This window comes from Dermochelys coriacea, chromosome 4, assembly GCF_009764565.3.
Source record: "Dermochelys coriacea isolate rDerCor1 chromosome 4, rDerCor1.pri.v4, whole genome shotgun sequence".
NCBI lineage: Eukaryota > Metazoa > Chordata > Testudines > Dermochelyidae > Dermochelys > Dermochelys coriacea.
The window spans coordinates 51,207,184-51,230,814 of NC_050071.1; the positions used below are offsets into that span (position 1 = coordinate 51,207,184).

At 39.7% G+C, this 23,631-nt stretch overlaps 1 long non-coding RNA gene across 1 annotated transcript; it reads right to left on the bottom strand.

Moving 5' to 3' along the window:
* Nucleotides 1–20,674: 20,674 nt before the first annotated feature.
* LOC122460076 lies at nt 20,675–22,249 on the bottom strand. Its single transcript, XR_006281141.1, has 3 exons — nt 22,117–22,249; nt 21,661–21,791; nt 20,675–21,044 (listed from the first exon to the last, which is right to left on the bottom strand). It is a non-coding gene; the product is annotated as an uncharacterized LOC122460076 (long non-coding RNA).
* Nucleotides 22,250–23,631: the final 1,382 nt, after the last annotated feature.

Genomic DNA, 23,631 nt, shown 5'->3' on the forward strand with positions numbered 1-23,631 from the left:
CCTCTGACAAAATGCAATTGACATGCACATATTGAACATTTTCAGCCAAATAAATTTTTAAATACATACTATCAGTTTTAAGTTATTCTTTTAAGGTTTAAAAATTAAACTAGTAATTTAGTGATTTTACATGGAGGCACAGTAACTTTCCTATGATATTTTGTGTAGCAAGGTTATGAGTTTGACACTTCACCATTATGTTGTTTATGGATTATTTTCTAGCAATATCAAAACTCTCCAAGCAGCTCAGGAAGAGTAAGTAAAAGTGATTAAACACACACAGCTGTATCCTCAGCTGCTGTAAAGTGATGTAGCTCCATTGATTTCAACTGAGCAAATTCATTCATAAGGAACTGGTATGCTATATGAAATTTAGGTTTAATAATGTTCCTCTAAATGAATTTAGATTTAATGATGTTAATACAAACATAGTGTACCAAGACTTAGAGTACTCAGTGAACATAGTGTACTTAGACTTCCAGAAAGCCTTTGGAAGGGTCCCTCACTAAAGGCTCTTACGTAAATTAAGTTGTCATGGGAAAAGAGGGAAGATCCTTTTATGGATTGAGAACTGGTTAAGAGACAGAACAAAGCGTAGGAATAAATGGTAAATTTTCAGAATGGAGAGGGGTAACTAGTGGTGTTCCCCAAGGATCAGTCCTAGGACCAATCCTATTCAGCTTATTCATAAATCATCTGGAGAAAGGGGTAAAAAGTGAGGTGGCAAAGTTTGCAAACGATACTACACTGTTCAAGATAGTTAAGACCAAAGCAGACTGTGAAGAACTTCAAAAAGATCTCACAAAACTAAGTGACTGGGCAACAAAATGGCAAATGAAATTTAATGGGGATAAATGTAAAGTAATGAACCTTGGAAAAAAATAACCCCACTATACATACAATATGATGGGGGCTAATTTAGCTACAACTAATCAGGAGAAAGATCTTGGAGTCATCGTGGATAGTTCTCTGAAGACGTTCACGCAGTGTGCAGCGGCAGTCAAAAAAGCAAACGGGATGTTAGGAATCCTTAAAAAAGGGATAGAGAATAAGATGGAGAATATCTTATTGCCCTTATATAAATCCCTGATACGCACACATCTTGAATACTGCATGAAGATGTGGTCCCCTCATCTCAAAAAAGATATACTGACATTAGAAAAGGTTCAGAAAAGGGCAACTAAAACGATTAGGGTTTTGGAATGGGTCCCATATGAGGAGAGATTAAAGAGGCTAGGACTTTTCAGATTTGAAAAGAGGAGACTAAGGGGCTGGGGGCGGGGATATGATAGAGGCATATACAATCATGAGTGGTGTGGAGAAAGTGAATAAGGAAAAGTTATTTACTTGTTCTGTTACAGGGTCAGGCCAGATGGCTATAGGAGAGTAATAGAAGGCAGATATATTAGCCAAGCTAAGTAGGTCCCTTTTCCCTGGGTAAGGTAACAGGGAAGGTTCCAGAACAATCTGGAGACAATTAAGACAGGCTGATTAGAACACCTGCAGCCAATCAAGAAGCTGCTAGAATCAATTAAGGCAGGCTAATCAGGGCACCTGGGTTTTAAAAAGGAGCTCACTTCAGTTTGTGGTGTGCGTGTGAGGAGCTGGGAGCAAGAGGCACTAGGAGCTGAGAGTGAGAATGCATACTGTTGGAGGACTGAGGAGTACAAGCATTATCAGACACCAGGATGAAGGTCCTATGGTGAGGATAAAGAAGGTGTTGAGAAGAGGCCATAGGGAAGTAGCCCAGGGAGTTGTAGCTGTTGCACAGCTGTTCCAGGAGGCACTCTAAACAGCTGCATACCACAGGGTCCTGGGCTCAAATCCAGAGTAGAGTGCGGGTAGTGGCCCGGGTTCCCCCCAAACCTCCCAACTCCTGGTCAGACATAGGAGTTGTTGTCCTGGACTGTGGGTTCATGAAAATGGCCAAACTGAGGGCTCCTGTGAAGCTCCAAGGTGAGCAAATCTGCCAATAAGCGCAAGACCCACCAAGGTAGAGGAGAAACTTTGTCACAGTTCCCATAATATAAGAACGAGGGGCCACTAAATGAAATTAATGGGTAGCGGGTTTAAAACAAAAGGGAGTTCTTCTTCACTCAGCGCACAGTCAACCTGTGAAACTTCTTTCCTGAGATAGTTGTGAAGGCTAAGACTATAACAGGGTTCAAAAGAGAACTGGATAAATTCATGGAGGTTAAGTCCATTAATGGCTATTGGCCAGGATGGGTAAGGAATGGCGTCACTAGTCTCTGTTTGTCAGAGGGTGGAGATGGATGCCAGGAGAGAGATCACTAGATCGTTACCTGTTAGGTTCACTACCTCTGGGGCACCTGGCATTGGCCACTGTCAGCAGACAGCATACCTTTGGTCTGACCCAGTATGGCCATTCTTATGTTCTTAGGTAAACTCTTTGGAACAAGTGCCATAAAATAAGTCCTGACATTTAGAGTTTGTAATGCTATTTATAAATTCTTGAATTACATGAATTTGTATTCTGCAAAGGACAAAACAACAGCATTGTACAGCCAAGCAATTTCTATTTCTAAAGACCTCTAATCAGGAACAGAACTGTAATATAAATAGTTACATTAGCCCAGCCACTTGAGAGGAAACAAAGGCAGGTTCAGAATTCTCAACTACTCCAACCCTGAGAAAGGCTGGATAAAGTGAAGACAAAACCTGAAGTAGGCCCAACTCTTTTTGTCTACATTCACAGTAAAGAGCCTCCTTTTGGCATGGGATCAGCGTTCTTCTATGTCTGTCTACCTGAGTTGTTATGGTTTGGCCAAAAAGCTCAGACGACAAATTCATGACATTCACATTTGTGGTTCCATGTTACTGTGAAATTCAAACCCCAACTACCCAAACTAACCCCAACTACCCAAATCTGAAAATCCTTCCCATAACAAGCCAACTGCCCACTCTGTTTCAAACAATTGTCAAGTGTTAATAAGCTTTGTTAATGGACTTGCAAAAAGAAAAAGGAGTACCTGTGGCACCTTAGAGACTAACAAATTTATTTGAGCATAAGCTTTCGTGAGCTACGGTTCACTTCATCGGAGCTCACGAAAGCTTATGCTCAAATAAATTTGTTAGTCTCTAAGGTGCCACAAGTAGTGTGGCTGATTCAGAGGCTCGTTCACCTGAATCACTTGGTAGTCTCTAAGGTGCCACAAGTACTCCTTTTCTTTTTGCGAATACAGACTAACACTGCTACTACTCTGAAACCTGTCATAAAGGAAGTAGTCTCTCCAAATCAGGGCTGATATACAGTCTAGCAGAGTACTACAGTGAGAACTCTTGTTGCACTCTCTCCCATGTCCCATCCCTAAATAGTGGAGTATTTCATTCAATCAGAAGACCTTTAAAGTCAAAATGGGAAACAAACAATGTCATTGAAATCTGTTCATAATAGTCCCTGATGATGAGTTTACTTACAATAGAAGGCTTTCAAAATTATGAAACACTTTTGCTTCACTTAGGCATTTAATTATCATTTTAAAAGCCATTTATTTTTTCTGTGCTCCAACCTGATGAAAAGTATTCTTTAAATAACTTAAGTTTAAAGAGATCCTACTATTTTAAGATATTACTATATGTAACTTAATAGTAGTGAATTATTGGAAAACAACATCACTAAGTACATGTAGCTTGCATTAATAGCAAGAGGGGAATCGAATAGCCATTCCTAATGTTTGAAAGATGTAAGCTGCAAACAGGGCTCTTACGATTAAAAGGTATTCATTCAGTCATACTGTTGATAGGCAAGCATGGACTCCTCTTCACCCCCGCTCGCCCAAAAAATGGCTTTTGGGCAAACTATCAAAATAATCCAATGATGATGTGAAGCCTCATGGGAGGTTTTAATTGAGGTACTTAGTCTCTTCTATAGATTGGACTCTGTCAGGCTATATATCTAATGATGCACCACAATCTCACCTCATAGTGAGGAAAAGTATTGCATTACTACACACATTCTGGGTTGCCTGGCCAAGAGATACGTTGTGAGGAACTCCCACAATGCAAGTCATACTAGACTGACCTTCAATTACCATGAGACACTGTTAGCATATCCAAATCAAAATGTTTCCAAACATTTGCTTATTTTTGATGAAAAAATAAAATTTTCTGTAGAAAGCAGATACTTTTTGCTGAAAACGTAATTAAGTTGAAAACTTAATTTTCCATCCAAACAGTTTCGAAAGAAAATTTTCAACCAGCTCTACTCCTTAATACTCCCATGCGAGTGTGTGCTGGTACTATGTGCCATTCCCCTGTATTCTGTATTCCTCCTTTTCTGTGTTTTGCTTACACCTTTGGGTCCAGTTTTCCCCCTGGGGATCTCTCCCCACAGACTAGATGACCCCCTGAGGTCCTTTCCAACCCTGATATTCTATGATTCTCCCCTTAGGAACTCACTTCCCTGCATCAGAAAGCAAGTATCTCTGGTGCATTTGAGCACCAGAGAGCTATGGGGAAGGTACTATTCCCTTCCTGTGAGTGCAGCCAGGAGAACTCTACTTTCTGCATCCCCCCTGCTGGCTGACTCTTGTGTTGTCTGACTTTCAGCTGTTGAGCTCAGCCTTCACTGGTCCACTGTGACGTGGAACCAAAGAGGTGGTAGAGGACAGGGCTGTGAATTCCGCACACAGTAGCTGGGACTGGACTTGCTTCCTCTCCATCAAAGTTGGTGAGAAATATACTGTTGTCTCCTTTTACCTCTCCAACCACAGCAGTTTTTCGTATGAGCCAATGGCTAAAACTAGAATTAACAGGATAAAATTTAGCAAAATAAAAAAAATTGAATAAATACAAGGGAAAGTTTTTTAACTGTGACATCAATTAGACTGTGGAATAGTCTCTCAAAGTTCTTATATGGGCTTAACTTGATGAGTGGAAGCCCTATCACCTGAATAATTTAAAACTGGAAAGAAAATCAATCCTTTGTAGGAAACAATCCTCTATTACCATAGGGTAAATGGATGGTGGGGTCTTCCCTCCCCCCCCAAAAAAGCTTCTCTAAACTTTTCTTGTTGGAAAATGGTGATTCATCAAAACTGAATTTTGTCATTGAAATGTGTCCATTGTGACAATTTCACTGGGTAGGCTTCTCAGGTCCAGGATGGAAATATTGAGTGAGAGAGATCCCAGAATAGCACTCATCTGGGTTGTGGGCAACCTAGGTTCAAGTCCCTACTCTGAATCAAGCAGAGCAGGAATTTGAACCTGTCTCCCAACTGAGTACCCTAATCACTGACCAATTAGCTATTCAGGAGTGAAATCTTGTGTGGTGTGTTCTATGAAAAATTTAGATCTATGTTTCCTTCTAATGCAAAGCAAACACATTTTTAAAAACTTTGATTTTTTTTTTGTGAAATCTAATTATTTTTTCTCCAGACAGCCTCATCTAGGCACCTAACTGCCATTTCTGTCTTTACAAATCTTCCATTAGGGTGCATCCTCACTCCACACTTTTTTTGGCAGCATATAGTGTGCATACCGATGTAGTCTTTCTCCTGCCCCCACCTTTAGCATGGGTATTCACAGCAGTGTAGATGGTGCGACATAGGTTAGGCAAGTAAAGTAAAAACACACCTGAAGGGCATCAGTATGTTCTTGAGTACCTATCCTACACTGTGCTTTATTCACCCAAGCTGTGCATCCCCATCTCCATTGCTATTTTTAGCAGTGTGGTGTCCTGCTGCTGGAGCCTTTCCTTGGAAAAGATTCTGGCAGGGTGAGGCATCAAGGACAGACTCTGCAGGCTAACTGCTGCTGGAGACCTTCCCCTGCAGGAGGGAAAGTCTCTAGCATCAGGGAAAGGCTCTAGCAGTGGCCTCACCTCTGCCAGAGCCTTTCAGTAACATATACCATGGAGCGCTGTGTGGACATAGCATGCTTTTGACTGTGGCGTGTAGCTACATGTACACTACATGCAGCCAAAAGTGGTGTGTAATGTAGATGTAGCCTTTGATAGCTGAATAGGCCTTCCTGTAAGGTGTGACAATTGTTAACTTCATAAAGGCAACTTTAAATAATTTTCATTCCATGGGATTCAAAACGAAACACTACTTCATTTGTCTGAAACATAAGAGATGTTTTCCATATTTTAGGCTTTTCCTCTTTTTCACATTTTTCTTCTTCTCCCTATCAGCTATCCTCTTTCCATTTTTGCCCCTGAAACAGCTAGTTAACTACTACTAGGTCATGGTGTGCTCCCACATCTGCCCCGTTCCCATATTGAAACGTTATGAAGTTCTTCTTTTGTGCTGAATTGTAATGTGATCAGTTTGGTTCCCTGGTCTGTGATCCTGTGGCCTCCAAGTTATGTTATGAATAGTATGGTGAGGAAGGTGTTTTGGGTGAAAAACATAGTCCACACCAATTATTAAGCTTCATTAATTTTAAAACTTTATTTAGAAAATTTTAGGAGTGTATGTTACCACCATATAAAGGCACAAAACATAAATGCATAAGTTAAAACAGGAGAGGGTAGTGATCAGTTACTCAGTCCTGGGGTACAGGTAGGTGGTTTGTGATCACTGGGTTCACACTGGTTCCATCTTACGGGGTTCTGCATTGTTCTAGCCTCGGACAATCCACATTCTTTTATACCCTCATATGCTTACCTAACCCATACATCATGTATGCACCATCCTTACTGTTTTATGTGTTACCTAACTGATCATTTATCATCCTGATCCATATTTGGTATATACCTATTGCATTTTTTAAACAAAGCATTCCGTTAATTTAGTCCCTTTACATCAATCACATAGTAACAGTATCATCTTGCCTGGTAACCCTATCCAAATGTTTCCTGTTTTTTCTCAACTTATGTGCTTTTGCTGTCTTGTTTTTGTCCTTTGTTTTTCTCCAGCATACTGTTTTCTATTTTAATAAACAAATTACCTAATTTTTAACTGGAATACACTCTGCAATTTTAACAAACCAAGTCCATTAATGACAGGTTTCAGAGTAGCAGCCGTGTTAGTCTGTATTCGGAAAAAGAAAAGGAGTACTTGTGGCACCTTAGAGACTACCAAGTGATTCAGGTGAACGAGCCTCTGAATCAGCCACACTATCAGAGGCTCGTTCACCTGCGCATCTACCAATGCGATATATGCCATCATGTGCCAGCAATGCCCCTCCGCCATGTACATTGGTCAAACTGGACACTCTCTACGTAAAAGAATAAATGGACACAAATCAGACGTCAAGAATTATAACATTCAAAAACCACTTGGAGAACACTTCAACCTCTCCGGTCACTCGATTACAGACCTGAGAGTGGCTATCCTTCAACAAAAAACCCTCAAAAACAGACTCCAGCGAGAGACTGCTGAATTGGAATTAATTTGCAAACTGGATACAATTAACTTAGGCTTGAATAGAGACTGGGAGTGGATGGGTCATTACACAAAGTAAAACTATTTCCCCATGTTATTTCTCCCCCTCACCCCACCCCCCACTCTTCCTCAGACATTTTTGTTAACTGCTGGAAATGGCCCACCTTGTTTGTCACCATGAAAGTTTGTCCTCCTTCCCCACCCCCCCCGCTGGTGATGGCTCATCTTAAGTAATCACTCTCCTTACAGTGTGTATGATAAAACCCATTGTTTCATGTTCTCTCTCTCTCTCTCTGTGTAAATCTTACCACTGTATTTTCCACCGAATGCATCCGATGAAATGAGCTGTAGCTCACAAAAGCTTATGCTCAAATAAATTTGTTAGTCTCTAAGGTGCCACAAGTACTCCTTTTCTTTTTACTTCCTTTATGGGACTTCATGCACTGACAGTGAATAGTTTAAAGGAGTGGTTTGTATGTAAAATGAATGGTCCCATAAGAAGCACAGTTTCAACTAGAGTGGAGTCACTTCTCTTGGGATGAGGAGAATGTATTATTTTCTATGGATGGTGATCTGCTGAAATTAGTCTTGTATATTATTATATAAGTTCCAAATGATATTGCAATGTTTTAGTAAGACTATTAAATGCAATGGGTATAGTGCTAATTTTATAACAATCAAACAACAATATGTAGCTTTGAAATCCAGATGACAGCAGTATGTTTAGGATATTTAATGCAAAATATAATGGGTCAAAATCACCCATACACAAAAGGATGAATTTGGCATCAACTGGACAAATGAAGGACAGTCTCACTTTCCACCCATGTTTCCAATATCCAATTACATTATAGGCTGAATGTAGGATTTCCTGTTCTGACTACATTATAATATTTTCATTCAAGCAAGATTAGGAGTGTCTAGTAACAGTACCTCAGGGCCCACATAAAATATTTTTGCTCAGTCAACACTGAAGTGTGCCTTTAAATAATAATTCAAGAAGTAATTTAATCTCAACAATGATTGTTTTATGGTATCTACATGACATTTCTCAGGAGGTTGTGAAGTAAGCAAAATAAGGGGAATTCAAAGGGAAATAGGTAGAAAATAGGGAGATGCTCAAGAGAAACAGAAAAGGTATTCAAAAGATTACTTGTGGATCTCACATAATATACAAGAAAAAGGACATTTAAGAGATGAGGATTTCGGAGGAGACAGCAAGCTGACTCAATGACCATGCAGCAAACTCAGAAACTTTGAAAAAAGATCAATTTAGGACTTGATATAGTAAGATGCAAAGTTTCCTCAACTCCCATTGCAGTCAATGTTTTGTACATGTTTTCTTAAAGTCAAGGGGGAAAACACAAGAACTGGGTACTTAGTGTGATTTAATGGCTCAGAAAATATGAACAGGTCAAAATGTAGTGACTTGTGGTTGTTGGTAATTCCCTCATATAAAAGGAAAATGGTGAATTTTGACATTAAATGTTTGTGAAAAGACAACAAAGCCTCACCACTCACCAACACACATTCTGTGGTTGTGTCATTTTATTTCTTTGTTCCAAATAGACAAGTCTATTTTTATTTCTTGAGTGCTGGGCTGCAATATTACCCTGCTGTTGTATACTGCCTATCAACTTTCTATATCAACTATATCAACTTTCTTTCTAGTGTTCTCACAGAAGATAACCAGATTTCTGTATGTCTACTGTTAGACAAATGCCAGATTTTCAGAAGAGTTCAGAAAATATAAGTTGCAGAAGGATTTTCAAGAGATCTCTGCTCTTATTTAGGTGCATAAATTAAGTGGCAACATTTTAAATATTGCCTAATGTACAGGTGTGGAGAATATAAATAAATTCTCACACACACACACACACACACACAGTATCACTATGCCAGCTATTGGGCAGGACAGCAAAACTCAACTATAGCAGCAGATGTATTTCCCTTCTATATAAGAGAGCAGCAGGGGGCATTTTACTTCTCTGGGGAAGTGATATTTCCCACAGCTCCTCCTGTGGTAATGCAGCTCCATATTAGCAACCCAGGTCTGAGGTTATAGGTATAAGAGCCCTGAGGTTAAATTTTCTGAAGTGTTTAAATGATGTTGAAGCCTACATCCCATTTTCAAGAGCAAGTAAGACATGTAGAATATGTTTAACCAGCATATTGGAACCCACAGGAGCAAGTCTCCCAGCCTGGGTCAGACTTGGGCTAGTCCAGCAGATTCTAGCACTCTAAAACTAACTGTATAGACAGTACTTTGAATTTTTTCAGAGTAGCAGCCGTGTTAGTCTGTATTCGCAAAAAGAAAAGGAGTACTTGTGGCACCTTAGAGACTAACAAATTTATTAGAGCATAAGCTTTCGTGAGCTACAGCTCACTTCATCGGATGCATTTGGTGGAAAAAACAGAGGAGAGATTTATATACACACACACACACACAGAGAACATGAAACAATGGGTTTATCATACACACTGTAAGGAGAGTGATCAATTAAGATAAGCCATCACCAGCAGCGGGGGGGGGAAAGGAGGAAAACCTTTCATGGTGACAAGCAAGGTAGGCTAATTCCTGCAGTTAACAAGAATATCAGAGGAACATTTGCAGCTTGGGCTGGAACTGGAGTTCCAAAGCCTATGGAGCATGGTGGACAAGTTTGCAAATTCATGTCACTGGTCTCTGAGAACTTCAGCAATTCTAAAATCTTCACTGTACCCCTGGGTGTGAATTTGAGGATCTCTTTTATTCTAAACACACTTTGCATATAAAAAGATAGGCCAAGAGTATCTACTATACAACAAGTTCTTCAGAAAAGCAAGTTATACTTCAATTAAGTATGGCATTTTAGAATGCTTATATTTCATTCCGCTTGCATGACGTTCCCTTGGGGTTTGGGGCAAGGAAGCCCTGGGATGAATAAGATAGAAGAGAAGATAACATTTTGATGTATGTGTTGTGGTGTCTTAATGTGGGCTTAGTATCGAAAGGACAGATCATCAACACAAGATGCTTGACTTAGGCCCACTAAGACATCCCAGAGTCTTTGTAAGAGGGCTGGTGACCCTGGTTGCCCATCTCTAACAAGTGACACTCATTTCTTTTCCTGTATTTATTCAGGAATAAATAAATACATATTTGTATTGATAATGTATTGATAATCTACAATAAGAGTTCTCTAATCCCAGAAGTGTCTTGTCTTTGCTAGTGCCTATTCTGAACAATTCATAAAGAAACTTACTCACTGAGACACAGCAAAAGAACCAACTTCAAGCTACTAGACATCTTGCACTCATCCAGAGATTCATCATTCTAAAATCTACTAGTTACCCACATGACAAAAATTAGAGATATCAGCCTGATCATATTTCTATCATTTGAGAATGATTGCAAATGCTAGCACTGAAAGATAAAGCCAAGAATATATCAAAATAAACTATAGACATGTGCAAACCCATACTGTACCATATTGCCAGGTTAGTACACAGTACCCATCCCTTCCAAAGCCACCTCCATTCCTTTTGACAAATTCTCATAGTGAGATAGTTATCCATCTGGTTAAAAAAAAAAATCAGAATGTAATTTTAAAGTTATGAAAGTTTCCCTTAGTTTGATCATACACTTGAAAGATAAAAAATAAGGAAATATCAGGTTTCAATCTTCATAATGATGACATCATAAGAATATCCTCACCTAAAAAGAGATGAAGTATTCTAAATACTTAAGGTATTGACAAAAAAACTAAAACTGAGACAAATTTGTGGCAAAACATTAAGCATTTGGGTGACACAAATCTAACAATTAGGAAACTAAGAATAAAATGATGTATTTGGTCAGAACTATTTTTTTCATCACAAATGGTTTTCAGCATAAATCATAAGTTACAGACAAAGGCAACAGATAGAAAGCATCTATATGATTTCAAAAGAAATCTAGATATATTTCTGGAGGGAATGATTGAGAAATATAATAAAAGAGCTGACGAAAAAAAAGGAATTGAGCTCAGCAACAAGAGAGAGCAGGCATATTGTCCCAGGGAACATTTTCCTGTTCCTGAAGTATCTGATATTAGTTATGCCATGTTTTAACTGAATTCTGAGAACTCATTGAAAAGGTTGTGTGCAATAATATGTGCACTGCATTCTGGTGCACTAGTGAAAAGCTTTCCTCTCTTCATCCACTATACTGTACTGCAGTGTATTTTAAAATAATCTTCATTGTTATGGGAGCTGTGGAAAGCCGTGCAGGTGGCAGGGAGATGCTGGCTTCCACTTCCCACAGCTCACATTGGCCGGGAATGGTGAACTGCGGCCACTGGGGCTGTGGGCGGCTGTGCCTGCGGTGGTCAATGTACACAAACGGTCTTGCAGCCCACCAGTGGATTGCCTGCGGGTCACATGTGGCGCATCAGGGTCACAGGTTGCCCACCGCTGGTATAGAGTGAGAGACAGACATACCCAGAAGAGTTTACAATTCAAATACAGAAAGCATGCTTACTGTGGGGAAAGAACAATAACATACAAGCAGAATGAATAGAGTTAAGGTCTCCAAGTGTCATGTTTGTCCCATGATTGGTTTGTTTTACAGAATATTGTGGTTGCGTTTTATTTTTATTATTAAAAGTGATGTTGGGTGAAGGGAAAGATAGAAATAGATTAGATAAAGAAAAATAAAGAAATGGTGTGGAAATATTAAGAGGCATGGTCTTCTCAAGCCTACCATGGAGAGCAGATGAAATGAAACTAAAGGGAAAAAACTGTGCAGGAGGCAACTGTTCAAGAGGGTTGGCACAAGCCACCAGAAGGGCAGAAAATGTCCAGAGTCAAAACTGAATGAACCATTGTCTGATGGCATCATTTGTATCCAACAGTCCAAGCTAAAACTGCTTCTACTGTTGCTCCTGCAAGCTTCAGCCTCCACCCCTAGCCTCGCACCCTCTTGCGAGCTCTCTCTTCCCTGATCCCACATTGCTTTAGTACCCCTCAGAGAGGTAGTTTAGTTTGGGGGATACAGCTGGAAAGGAGCATGGGTAGCCATGGCTGATTTTATTTCTCTCCCACCCCCCCACCCCCTGCCATCAGTAGGTGCATTTCACTATGTTTGTTTAATGCATGTTGAACTCACCTGGAATTACATTTTCAAAGAGTTTATTTAAGGATGCAGTTAAACAATTTCTGTAACTGAGCTATTGGGTATGCAAATTAATAGAAATATTGTCAGAAATACAAGTTAAACACTGGAAAACCTAGAAAACAAAAGCTGCTGTTCATGCCCAATTGAACTCTTAAATTGGGTATTAGATTTTCTCTGGCCTTGTAACACATAAGGCAACTCAGTGTTTCTGCTTCCATCAGTCTTATGCCACTTTTCTTGATCCATTATAGTCTGTTTAGGTGACAGGGACATATTTGTCAATGATTCTTAAATATTGTCTGTTGTCCTCTTTTTCATCTTCCATCAGGTGACATCCAATCAAGGGCTTGTGGACATCATAGAACATCTGAAAATCACTTCAGCCTTTATTGGCTAATCATTACACTGGGAGTATAGTTTTGCACTCATTACATCAGATTTTCAACAAGTTCAAGAAAAAGATTTTTTGTTGAACACTTTTGAACAAGCCTTTGTTCATGTATGTCCAATTTAGCCTTTCCTGCATGCATACATCTTCCAACATCTTGTGCAAGTCATTTAAACAGTGAGTTAGTGTGTCCTAGTGGATTGGGAAATGCATTCTATGTCAGGCTCAGCCACTGGCCTGCTGGGTGATCTTGAAGTCATTTCACCTTTCTGTGCCTCAGTTTCCTTATCTGTAAGGTGGGAGAGCGATGCTTACCTTGTTTGCATTCTACTTTGAGTTCTACTGATGAAAAGCTCTAGGTCAGAGCTAGGTATTCTTTATTTTAAAAATACAAGATGGGGCCCAGAGTTGGGCTCTTAACTTTAGGCAACCATTTAGAAAAAAATCTTAGTTTAAGTTTTTCAACCAAATGTCCCTTCAAATTCCTCAGATTCATTATAGATTTGTCATGCTCTCTTTTGTTGCTTATATAAATTAACCATTCATTAACCTTGGCATGTCCTTTGTACATAGACGATGGGAGCATTCAAACTATTCTGCAACTTTCTTAAATGAAACATCTCTTTCCATATCTTGTGGGATACAGCTTCTCAGCCTCCTAACATACACCATATCTCGCTTCTTCTGACCCTTCCTTGACCTGTCCTACTGATTCCTCTCCCCATATTTGTTCCAAAGCAATTTTAAAGAAATCAGGTTGGCTCTGGTCACACAGGGAATAGACAGCCTGCAATTGGAAGGGCCAGCAGGATGGAGGGCGAGGCACATCCACTCCTAACCTTGCAGAGGTTACTGAGAAAAAAATTAATGCAGCCGCAGGCTGTAGTCAATCCCCTAAGTGCTGGGGAATTCTTCCCCCATTGATGTAGGGTTTTGGGAGCAGCCACAGACAGGTTGTGCAACTCCAATAAAACCACCTTAGAGTTATCAGCAGGAAGGGAGAAGAATGGCTACAGAGGCAGAAGTGAGGCATAGGGACACCATGAAGATGACACTTTACTCTTTTATCTGATGATTGCCTCTGTTCTCAGTGTAGAAAGTGACTTATTGTTCCAGTAGAAAAACCATGTCTGCTTCAACAAAAAAATCTGCAAAATGATTCACTGCAGAGGATGTGAGGGAGATTCCCAAACATGATGCATTCTTTTTAAGTGAAAAATCTGATTGAGGTGTCATTAGCAGAAGTTTTGAAAAAAAATTGATAAACTAAACAGTAATAAATCACCAGGACCAGATAGTATTCACCCAACAGTTCTGAAGGAACTCAAATGTGAAATGGCAGAACTAACAACTGTGGTATGTAACCACATTTAAATCAGTTTCTGTACCAGATGACTGGAGGATAGCTAATGTGACACCAATTTTTAAAAAAGGCTCCAGAAGTGATCTTAGCAGTTAGAGGTCAGTAAATCTAACTGCAGTACCGGGCAGATAGGTTAAAATGATAGTAAAGAATGGAATTATCAGGAAAATAGACAAACAAGATTTTTGGGGGAGAGTCAATATGTTTTTTATAAAGGGAAATCATGCCTCACCAATCTACTAGAATTTTTTGAGGGAATCAACAAGCGTGTGGATAAGGGTGATCCAGGGGATATACTTAGATTTTCAGAAAGCTTTTGACAAGGTCCCTCACCAAAGGCTCTTAAGCAAAGCAAGCTGTCATGGAATAAGAGGGAAGGTCCTCTCTGGATCAGTAATTGATTAAAAGATAGGAAAGAAAGGATAGCAATAAATGGTCAGATTTCAGAATGGAGCGAGGTAAATACTGGTGTCCCCAGGGGTCTGTACTGGGACCAGTACTGTTCAATATAATCATAAATGATCTGGAAAAAGGGGTGAACAATGTGGTGACAAAGTTTGCAGAGGATACAAAACTATCAATATAGTTAAGTCCAAAGCAGACTATGAAAAGTTACAAAGGGATCTCACAAAACTGGGTGACTATGCAACAAAATAGCAGATGAAATTCAATGTTGATAAATGCAAAGTACCACACATTGGAGAACATAATCCCAACTATACATATAAAATGATGGGATCTAAACTAGCTATTACCACTTAAAGATCTTGGAGTCATTGTGAGTAGTTTTCTGAAAACATCCACTCAATGTGTAGCAGCAGTCAAAAAAAACTAACACAATGTTGGGAATCATTAGGAAAGGGGTAAATAATAAGATAGAAAATATATTGCCTTTATATAAATCCATGGTACTCCCACATCTTGAATACTGCAGTGTAGTCACCACATCTCAAAAAATATATATATTAGAATTGGAAAAGGTCAGAAAAGGGCAACAATTATTAGGGGCATGGAACAGCTTCCATATGAGGAGAGATGAATAAGGCTGGACTTTTCAGCTTGGAAAAGAAATGACTAAGAGGGAATATCATAGAGGTCTATAAAATCATGACTGGTGTGGAGAAAGTAAATAAGGGAATATTATTTACTCCTCATACCACGAGAACTAGGGGTCACCAAATGAAAATAGGCAGCAGGTTTAAAACAAACAAAAGAAAGTATTTCTTCACACAACAGAGTCAACCTGTGGTACTCTTTGCCAGAGGATGTTGTGAAGGCCAAGACTATAACTGGGTTAAAACAAACCAACAAACTAGATGAATTCATAGAGGATAGGTCATCAGTGGCTATTTGCCAGGAATGGTATCCCTAGCCTCTTTCCCAGAAGCTGGGAATGGGTGACGGGGATGATTACCTGTTGTGTTCATTCCCTCTGAAGCACCTGGCATTGGCCAGTGTCAGAAGACAGGACACTGGGCTCGATGGACCTTTTGTCTGACCCACTATGTTCTAATAGGATCCTCATCCCAATATTTCTGCAGATGCTCTGGGCCTCCATTAGCACGGTTTTTATTGTAGGAGGCACTTTTAAGTCGCCATCAAAAACTAGTTAGAATCTAGGAACTCTCTTATACAAACTAGATTAATGCTGAAGATAATGACCTGAAGAACAGGTCTGTATGAACTCAAAATCTTGCCTCTCACCAACAGAAGTGGGTCCAATACGAGATATTGGACCCACCTTGGCTCTCTAATATTTTGGGACCATCATGGCTACAAAAAACACTGCATAAATTAAAATATTTTTCCTCACAGAAATAAAAAAAATAAATTGTTTTCCTCTGCATAGTATAAAAAATTGCAACTTTAAATTGGACTGTAAAAGGTAAGGGGGGGTGCAGAGAAAGACTTATGAAAAAGGGAATTCCAAAAGCTCAGTGCTATATTTGTGGAAATGCATATGTGAAATTCAATTGTGAATCAGGGTACCTGTGTGGCAACTTGAATTTTATTCACTGATTGAATTTCATGAGTTGTCTTGTTAAGTATGATGTCCAAAATTTCCAGTAGCATTTTGCTGAGATGCTAATTCACTGGATCCTTTGGGGCCACCAGCCTCCAGATCAATGCTGAACAAGTTCTATCACATTTGTTATTAAAAACTATATATAGCAGACAATACAGCAGTCTAATTAAAAAAAACACACAAGGATTTATATACACTTCACTTCATTATGTAACAGCTCTGTTTCACAGTTTTTGGCTTCTCATGAGGGATCACAAACTTGTATATGTAAATGGTATTAAATATTAACTTTTTGCCAAGAAAGATTGCTTTTGTTAAGATTAAAAAGACAGCAGTATGGGTTTATTCATGTTCCATCTGTTGTTCTATTTTCTCCAATGGCAACTTCAAAGCACTTTAGGATTATTGAATGTTTGCTAAGGAATGCCAGCACAATAGTCCTCCCTAAGGAGAAGAAATCAGAAGAGTTCAAGAGTGAAAGGAATTCTCAGTCTCTCAGTTGGCTGTTTAATCCAATATTTAATTGTATGTGTATTTATTTCTATTGATTTTTTTAAGGCTGATTGAGAGAAAATAACTTGCAGCCTTCTTAACACATGAAGAATTACAGCAGGAGCTGGTATACTTTACTGAATGAACAATACTATTCATAAATGAAGAAAATTTCAAAGGCTTGTTTCCTGCTGCTAATTTTGCTAGTGTAGTGAATTATTGTTGGACTGCTGGGAAAAGGTCTGAAGTACAATCCTCCCCCCTTCATGTTTTAGCTCAAAGTAACTTTTTAAAAAATATTGGTTTAAAACATGGCCTTGTACATTGATGAGATGGTCCTTCTAGAATTGTGTTCCTCAGGGCTCTCAGACAGAGGTACATATGGGAAACGGATTTTTGCCTTCCCCACTATCATCACCCCTGCAGTTAAGTCATCTCAGCTGTCTCTTTTTCAGTTTCTTGAGTCTGATTATAAGAATTAATAAATAAATCTGCAGATTTCAGTCTACAGTAGGAGAATGTTTAATCTTGCTCATCCAGAAGCTGTTAAGGAGCTTAACTCAGAACTCTGTTTTGTAGCTCTTGAAACATTTTTAAGTGATGCCATTTTTCACCTTATAATATTGCTGTTGTCCTTGATGTACAGATTATTTTCCTTGGCATGTGTGTCTTAGATCTATGAAAGATATTTCTAAGGCACCTATCACCAGGGAATCTTATTTGATTAGTCTGTAGTGAACAGAAGTAAAATCATAGTTTTACAGAGAAATTCATCTGTCCATGGTAATGGGGACATAGGAATTATTTTAAGCAGAACTGCTAATTATTTCCATACAACAGAAGTTAGATTTTAGCAGGTTTGGGTTTCTCTATCCTTCCCCAGCCTCTCCCCAGGCAGGAAAGGAAAACTAAGATGTTTACAATGTAACTCTTAAGACAGGTGAACTTCCCATCTGTAGCGAGAATACCTGCCACAGGCAATTGAGTTAGCAGACATCACTGCTGAGCTCAAGAGGAAACAGGGTTCTGACTTGACCAGCACACAAACTCACACCAAAGCAGTCACAAGCAGAGGTGTGAACAGGCAGTTCAGCTATTAAGACATTTGAGGTCTCCATTGTCATTGTTTCATTGCATTCCTAATTGGAGTACTGCAGTGTAATGTGTCTTTTCCCCTTGTATGGGGAAAATGTCAATATAAAAATCAATAGTTCTTTCAAACATCAGTAACCATATTGGAGCTATCATGTTTACAAATCCATTCTCCACAATGGCCATGTAATGTGGATTTAACAATTGTTTTGATGGAAATTGTGGCCAAGATTACTTCAGTAACAGATGTTTTCAGCTGTGAAAAGTCTGCCTAGTCTTCCTTCAAGCTGAGTTAGCCTAATGGATGCAGACATCACTTATTGTATTTCTAGTTGGTTAGGGACTGACAAGCAAGTCTGACTGCTGACCTGTTCCTATAGTTTTCTAATTACTTCTGACAAGAAAATCATGATGCAATCAAATCATTTGGTAACCCATTTTTTCCTCCAAACTGTAAAACCTTATAATCTACTCAATATATTGCCACAAACAGCTGTGGATTCTGTGCATTGTCAGTATTATTAGGCTGTGGCATTTTAATGCACTACACTGAGAGCAGTTAGAATCCTTCAGTGTGGAGCAGGAGATGTCATGCTACTTATAACTTAAGTCTTAATGGACCTTTTCAGGAAGTGGATGATACAACCTGAATACTCCCGTCATGCTTATAGCATCCCTGATGAGCTCCCTTCCTCCAGCCCCAAGACAAATAGAGTTAAACCTGAAATAATGGCAACAGCAGATGACTATTCAGTAATCTAACAACTATTTTATTGTAACAAACGTATTATGCCACTCCAAGAGTATCTTTTAAAGTACTCCCCTTAAGATCAGATTGTTCCACTAAGGCACAGGCCTGTAAACAGAGTGACTTGAGATGTATTTATTATTTCTAGTGCAGTTAAGTGCCTAGAAGTTCAACTGATGGTCAATCCCATCATTGTAGGCACATAATAATAGTAGGTACTATGCACTTATAATGAAGAAATGGTCCCCATCCCTGTGTACCACCCCAGGGAAGAACTTTTGAAGCTCCCTGGTAAGGGGATGGATAATGTCTTCTGTACCACCATTTAGCTGAATTCAGGTGGTTGACAGCCATGTGGCTCTCAAGTTCTTCAGATCGGTATTCAAATAAGTAACATTATCCAATGCATTATACACAGGTTCTCTGCATTTTTATGAAAGGTGCTGCATTGCACAATATTTAATGTTTGTCTTGTAAAGCAAACAAATTGTATTATTGTTGCCTTATTTGAATCTTGAGTCACGTTTTCTTACTTCTTTGTAGTCACTACTAGCCCTTATGGGTAATGCTGCCTGAAGTTTCCAGGCATCCGTTTTTTTCTGGGTATTAGTGACTCCTTCTGCCACGCTGTCAAATTAGTGAAGGCCAAGAAAAGATCAGATGCCCTATTAATTCATTTGAGAGGCACTTAAATAGACTTTCTAGGTCTCTGCAAGTCTCTCAGGTTTCTGTTCTCATGCCCCTTGGGAGAAAAGGGCTTTCTCCCAACAGTCTCTGCCTATAAAAGATGACACCCTCTCTACTAGAAGAGTGCACCAGTTTAACTATTAAATTTAAAGTTTAGTTGAAGCTAAATTGATATAAGTAACGTTTAAACTGATTTTGGTGTGCACATTAGGGGTTCAACAAAAGAGAGTTTAAAATTGATTTAAAGTAGTGCAATGTTCGGTATAGACAAGGCCTCAGTTTTTAATTAAGTTGATGTTTCAGTTGCCTTCCCCAGGCATCCATGGGAAGAACTCCCATCCATTACATAGGACCAAGATTGCACGAAGGGCACCTATCTGCATCACACTCACTACAGGATTGGTCTACATTTGATTAACATTTGAAGCTTTTCTCTTTCAACCATGAACCATGAGTGCTAGAAAGCTTTTTTAAAAATAGATTCTGCAGATGTTGATTAACCTAATGGAAGGAGGAGGATTGCCCCTCCACTCATACATGACATTGTGTGCAAAAGGGGACAGGGCCATGAACTCACATCCTTCCTACTGCCTTTGGCATGGTTAGTACCCCAGGGCACTCATAGGAAGTGCAGTGGTGCCTAGTCCTGCATAAGGAAAGGGTGAATCAAGACTCCTTGTACCTTCCCCTGTACCCACAAAGGAGCCAGGAACAATTTGGCTCTTTATTATGGAAACCTATGGTTCTTGGATAGAACTTTTAAATAAAGTGATCAGCAATAAATACTGCCTTTCAGTTATTTTTAACTTCATATTAATGTGCACATTGACCCTTTTTTATACTTAAAATAATTACTGTCTTGCTTTCAGAATGGTTTATGCTTCCTGTCTCAGGCTTTGATGTATTTTTTTCCATTAATGCTTTTCATAAGCATATTGTTAAGTACTCTGAAGGAAAATATATAAAATCAAAATGATATAATTACATTATAAGATTAGATCACAATCAATTTAGGGATTCTCATATTATTGCAGAACATCAGTGAGGTTACAGTTTAGTAGCTTTAGATACATTTGCATATTGTTTGATTTTCATCTAACAGTATTATTTACCAATGCTTACAAAAGCCCATTAATTGTATAGGGTCTAATAAAGTAAATTTGTAGTATGGGGATAAACTAATCTTCTGAAATATTAGGGACTGTAAAAATATGTATTCCACCATTTGTGGATCTTGGTATGATTATTTGTTCATATAGACTTCCATCTACCTTGGATAAAAAACCGTTATAACTTATAGTTACAATATTTTATAGGACAACATCTAAAGCAATACATATTTTTTTTTCTTTTGAATCGAATCTACATGGTAAGTCTTTGTTTCTAAGCAGCTACTGATATTAGAATTTTCCTATTTTCTTTTTAAGGTCTTATTCAGCAAGTCTCATTGTGAGTTTTGCCTAAGGACTTCAAAATGTAGACAAATAAAGACAATAGTGTTTATATATAAACAAAATCTTGCAGTTCTATGGCAACATCAGTGAATCCTTTTTCTGTGGGGGTTAACAATGGATGAATAGAGATCAGGGAGAACACCACATTTGTGTTGTAACAAAGGCTAGAGGACAGAACAATAGTCAAGAACAACAGGAAAGTAGTTTTTGATTTTTTTTGCTAACTATTAACAAAAATCTTAAACTGTGTTTTAAAGGTGCTGTTCTTGAAAACTTCATATTAAGGTTGAAGCTTGAGACCTTGTGAGCTGCAAAAGAGGAAAGCTTGTGGTAACAAAAATAAGAAAGAATTATCTATTAGTATGTGGTGTTCACTGAATGGGTATTAGTTCAATGAATAAATTGGAACTCAAATAATCTTGGCACAAAGGTTTTGGAGCTACAGGCCAGAAAGTTACTCAACAAAACACTTTGGCCTTTCACATTGAAGAAAGGATTGAAGTTATCACTTGACAAAGGACATTCCAGGAACAAGGCAACAGATCTATCATGCTACAACAAATAGCTTAAGGAGATATTATGGGACTAGATATTAATCATTTCTCTAAGGCAGGGGCGGAAAAATTTTCTGGCTTGAGGGCCACATCGGGTTTCCAAAATTGTACGGAAGGCTGCGTCTCCCCAAATAGCCAGGCTGTGTGGCGTGGCGTGGCCTGGCCTCCATCTCCCAACCAATCCCCCTGCTCCCTGACCACCCCCAGACTCCACACCCGAGTGCCCCCCATCTAACCCCTCCTTCTCATTTCTGACTGCCCCCCCGAACCCCTGCCCCATCCAACCCATTTCCCACCCTCTGACCACCCCGCCCCCTATCAACACCCTGAAACTCCCCTGACCTCTGTCCAGCCTTCCCTTCCCCCTTACCGCACTGCCTGGAGCACCGGTGGCTGGCGGCGCTAAAGCCACATCGCCCAGAGCGCTGCATCAGGTCACGGCTCTGCAACTGCGCTTTTCGGCTGCCCAGAGCATTGCGCCAGCGGTGCGGCGCACTGAGACTGCGGAGGAAGGGGAACAGCAGGGGAGGGGAGGGATTAGACTCCTGGGCCAGGAGCTTAGGGGCCAGGCAGGAGGGTCCTGCAGGCCATAGTTTGCCCACCTCTGCTATAAAGGGGTTATATAAGTGGCAGTATAGAAGGGGAACCCTCTTGGTACTGAACTTGTCTCTGCTGTGGCCTGCCTCCTTTCCCCCCCATGAGGGAACAAGGCCATTATAACAGCCCAGTCAAATAAAAGGCACACTCTCTACTTTACAGCAGAGTCTCTTCACTTAATAAAGCCTTCTGAAAGGAGCATTTTTATAACAGTTTAAAAGTATTTTACCTCAAAGAGCACATAAAGGTCTGTGTTTATTCTTCCCCACTACCTATGGAACTGTACAGTCTTTCCCCTGCTCACGGGCTCTCCCAGGCCTTCCTCCATGGAGAGTTTTTGCCTAGTTCAGACTCCCTTTCTCTGGAGCTTCCCAAACAGAGCTCTAAGCCTTTTCTTAGGCCCAGTGCCCTTAATTAACTGTCTTCCTGCTACTTAGGCAGTTAATATCCCCAAGTGGACCTGATGTGGCTCATTTCCTTCAGCTGTGCCTGGGTATTTGATTCCCCTTAAAAGGCCAGCCCAGTGAGAGGCAGTCTTTTTATTTCGGTACTGATGTTGCGTTTCACAAGTTATAAGAAACAGGGCACATTGTTGTAGTTAGATCTAGTTTAATTTAAATTCAGTAATTTAAAGAGAGCATTTTGACATAATATACCTAGAATCCTGAAGATGCTATATGAAACCAAATTTCAATTTAATTCCAGACAGTTATTTTATTCTCTCATTAAATAATTTTTAATTCAGGAATACAGAGGAATCTTATTTTAGTGAAAGATTTATTTAATTTTAGAGAATAACTTCCCTCTGGACTCAGTCCTGTAAGATGCCAAGATGCTGAGGAGCGTGTTGGTTCTTGCAGACAGGCTATACTGTATTGCATAGTTATGCTGCTGCTGTTTTGTTTTTATTGACATTGTGTATTTTGTATGGGTGGCCGGGTGCTTAGAACCTGGGACAAGTTTTTTTTTTCCTTAATATGAAATCAAAGTACACATTAGTCTTATTGGTATTGCTGTTAATTGTGTGGACTGACAAAACTTAAAGTCCCAATCCAGCAAGATGCTATACATAGCCAGACCCCAAGGTAGCTGTACATTGCTGCACGGGTCTGCTCACATAGAGCAATGTGCAAGACGGCAACTAAATCAAAATAAGCCTACAGAAATGACACTAATGCTAAAAATATAAATCCTAGAAAACTGAGTTCCTGATCTTTCACCATAAGAGCTCCCCGCTTCCTCCTCTCTTTATCACATGGCCAACACAACTATTTTCTCTGTCACTCTAGCCCATAATCCTGGGTTTATCTTTGAATCAGCACTCTCCTTTGAGCCATACACCCAGGACATCTAAATATTGCTGCTTCTACCTTTACAAGATCTCTAATAGCCAAGCTTTCCTCTCTGCCACACGCCCAAAACGCTTGTCCAAGTGTAAGTGGGGGAATAGTCCTACTCTTGTGGGGAACTGTCCTGGCTTCTGCAATACCCTGGTGAAGTGGGCTAGCGAAAGGATCTGAGTCCTCACTCCCACTTCCTTTACCCAGTGGGCTCTCTGCCCTTGAGGACTCCCCTTCCACTCTGTCTGGCAGAGTCCTCGTAACCCCAACAAGGCTGGGCCCAGGATTCCTGGGGGGCTCAACCCCCAAATCTGCTGTGGTCACCTAGGACAGGGGCTAGGGTGTCACCACTCTGGGGTACTCTCTGCACTGGGCACTTCTGACCCACTGACCATTACATTCAT